Below are 4,069 nucleotides of genomic sequence, written 5' to 3'. Positions count from 1 at the left end.
ACCTTGGGTTCACATGGTACGCATATGGTGAATACCAGTATTACCATGGTATGTCTTTTGGTGGACTGTCGCTTCTGGTGCAGGAGAACCAGCAAGGTGTGGTGGGATCACATCATTTTGGGAACCTGGGATGACCAACAGTAGCTATGAATTTTGTCTCTAGCACATGTGGATGTGAGGCCTGAGCTAATTTGCTGTGATAGAAATAGGATGTGTTACTTTAAAGTTTGAGAACCCAATGAAATCGTAAAATGTAACAAAATCCTTTTTGACTTTCAGTTTGTGGGTTAAAGAAAATTCCTAATTAACCACTGGTGTTATACAAACTCTCATTGAAGTCCAATCAAGGCTGATTTAAAAAAAATGTTTTTGCAATTTGGGTCAAACATTTCTTACAGTGGAAGAAGGTCTAGTACTTTGGTTCTGTTACTTGCTGTGGGCCTTAAATTCTTACTCTGGCTTCACAAGATTGGGCCCTATATAAATTGCTGCCAGATGTAAATAATAAAGTTATCTTATTCCGTTCACTAATACAAGACCCCATTCCTTGTATTGTCAATGTATTTTACATTTGGAATATTGCTTCTATTAAGATTTAATCGTCCAAGAGACTGTTTTGCTTGCTGTAGACTTCGCTGCCTTAAAATGCTTTAAAAATAACTCTCTTGTGGGATTAATCTGAAAGATTGTGTGTCCTTCCTTTGCTGGCTTCATGGTCACTGAGGAAAGCAGTCAGCATGAGGATAGCCTTTTTAGTTAGATGTAGTTTTGTTGTTATCTTGGTGTAAATTGTCCAAAGAGCAGATGAATAATTTGCATTAGTTTTCTTTGTAATTTTTTAAATACAATTCTGACACATGAGGCCTGATTCTGTGAAGTGCGGAACACTCTGAAGCTTGCATATTATTTGCACACAAATTTTAATAACTGTTTGTTTTTTATGACTGTTTGGCCCAAAATGTTTATCAAGTCAAGTAATATGATGGTTTACGTAAACATTCAGCTTCTATTTAGGACACTGGCAAAGCCATCTTCTAAAGTTGATAGTGGGCTATGGATGGCTTCATACTACAGAAATTAAAGCTTTTCCTATCCTTAAATATAATAATCCTTGTAGCACAAGGGAAACTTGGACCCCTTGTAATTGGTGGTAAATCATTTATAAATGATGTCCAATCTTTGCTATCACACAGGCAGAACTGTTTGTGCATTGGAATGGAAAAAGTGAAGTACTAAGGTATGAAACTGACAGTTCAGTAGAACTCCTGCCCCCAAAGTTTGGATGTTTAAATTTAGTTTCTGAGAACTTTGAGACTTTCCTCCCTCCATGTCATTTTTATGTACCATAGTTCTTCTCCCTCCCCGCCCATGTCCAAATCAGATATTTATTTTTTCCTTTTTTTTTTTGCAACTCCCCCATCTTTCTTCCTGTTCTTCTTTCCTGCTAGTTTTTTAAGATCCTAGTCCTGCATTATAATTCAATAACATGGACTCCTGTGTCTGTGTGGGATTCAGTTAAGGCCAATGCAATTACACATAGGCAAGGCATTCATATTAGCAGATTCCATTGGAGGACTGAAACCTAATTGATCACTGTGCTGATTGGGGGAAACAGGAACATGTTTTCAGTAGGGGTGTCAATTAATTGGAGTTAACTCAAGCAATTAATGCAAAACAAATTAACTAGATTAAAAAAAAGTCGTGATTAATCACCATTTTAATCTCATGGTTAAACAATAATAGAATACCAATTTACATTTATTATAAATATTTGTGGATGTTTTCTCTATTTTCAAATATATTGATTTAAATTACAACACGGAATACAGAGTACATTGCTCACTTTATTATTTTTTATTACAAATATTTGCATTGTAAAAAACATAAAAGAAATAGTATTTTTCAATTCACCTCATAAAAGTACTGTAGTGCAAACTCTTTATCGTGAAAGTGCAATTTACAAATGTCAAATTAATTTTTTTATATAACTGCATTCAAAAACAAAACCATGTAAAACTTTAGAGCTTACAGGTCCCCTCAGTCCTACTTCTTGTTCAGCCAGTAGCTAAGACAAACAAGTTTGTTTACATTTACGTGAGCTAATGCTGCCTGCTTCTTATTTACAATGTCGAGCAGGAATCATACAATTCTCCCCCAAGGAGTTCAGTCACAAATTTAATTAATGCATACTTTTTTTAAAGAGAGTCCTCAGCATGGAAGCATATTCTGTAGAATGGTGGTTGAAACATGAATGGGCATATGAATACCTGCACATAAATACCTTGCAATGTTGGCTGCAACAGTGCCATGCGAACACCTGTTCTCACTTTCAGGTGATGTGATGTAAATAAGCGGGCGGCATTATCTCCGATAAATGTAAACAAACTTGTTTGTCTTAGCTATTGGCTGAACAAGAAGTAGGACTGAGTGGACTTGTAGGCTCTAAAGTTTTTTAAATCGTTTTGTTTTTGAGTGCAAGTTATGTAAAAAAAATCTACATTTGTAAGTTGTTCTTTCTCGATAAAGAGATTGCACTACAGTACTTGTATGAAGTGAATTGAAAAATACTATTTTTTATCTTTTTTACGGTACAAATATTTGTAATAAAAATAATATACAGTGAGCACAGTACACTTTGTATTCTGTGTTGTAATTGAAATCAATATATTTGAAAATGTAGAAAAACATCCAAAATATTTATAATAAATTTAAATTGGTATTCTATTATTGTTTAATAGTGCATTTAAAACTGTGATTAATTGTGACTATTTTGTAATCTTGTGATTAATTTCAATTCTTTTTTTAATCGTTTGACAGCCCTAATTTTCAGTAAAGGTTTTTCACAGGTTTTTTTTTAACCTTTTGTGTGTGTTTTATTGTTGATTTAAAATTCTGACAAACTGTACTGATCACCCTGCCCTAATTTAGATTATTCCCATTCTCATTTCCTCCATTCCTTTCCAACAGTGTGACAATACACAGTTCCCTAGAGAGATGGGTGGAATGACATCACAAGAATTTTTTTTAATAGCATTGTATTATATTAGTTATTTTTGGAATTTAAAAATCTTGGCTGTTTAAATAGATTTGTCTCAAAATAGCAAAAGCCTTAATCCATTTGCAGGACTATCTGTCCGCAAATTTAATAAAACATTACACAAAGGGCTTCATTATATCTATAGATCATATTTAAATAAGGTTTGACTTGTATGGAACAGTATTTTACTCTGTCTCACTTGTCATTCACAAAACCTCATAATTCTCTACTTGCCATAGTAATAATCCCAGAATTCCATGCTTCCTCCCAATTTCCTGAACCTCTTCTCCTCTAATTTTCCAAGCTCCATTTGTGAGTGGAACACTAAAGTGAATTTGGTAAAATCCGTAAAGTGTTTAGGAGACTTTTGTTAATTTCATTTTGAAGCATAGTGCCTGGTAGTCTGCTTGCCTATGTATCCTACTGACCTTGCTGGAAAAACTAACCAACAAAAATCCATGTAACTGGTTTTAAAATTATGGGATATTTTGATGCTATGACTAAAAATATAGTTGAACAGATTAAAAATATATAATAAAGAAAACATTGCTTTAGAGTTGACAGCTGCTGTCTGAGACAATTTGAAGTAAGTAGAGTATTGAACCCTAAAATAATTTGTTTATAATATGGAAAGCACACTCTGCTTTCTGGTATAGGTGGTACCACTGGTAGTTGGCTTTACCAGGGTTAATAGGTGTTGTAATTCCAGGAATTAAAATACTTTCTAAAAATATATCATCACCTAGGCGCTGGTTTTAATGCCAGGAAAAGGGATAATTGCTCTCCTGTGTGTGTGTAGGTGGGGAAAGGAGGAGGATAATTCATTTGACTTATATCATTACTGTATTTGTTCCTGGCTTTTCTTCTTTTTGAGGCTGTTTTTGTTGAGCCATTTTTATTTCACTGAATTAATTACAAGATCGGTACCAGCATGTTTTTAATTTTAATGTTGTAAAAGCTTTTAAAGATAAACACTTTCCTTTATAACTTGGTAGCATATTTTCCTCTCTCACACAGGTCTGTTTGGTTCCA

The sequence above is a fragment of the Lepidochelys olivacea genome (assembly GCF_965140295.1).
Source record: "Lepidochelys olivacea isolate rLepOli2 genome assembly, chromosome: 10".
Lineage (NCBI taxonomy): Eukaryota > Metazoa > Chordata > Testudines > Cheloniidae > Lepidochelys > Lepidochelys olivacea.
The sequence above is the reverse complement of the archived record's forward strand: the minus strand, read 5'-3'. Positions refer to the sequence as shown.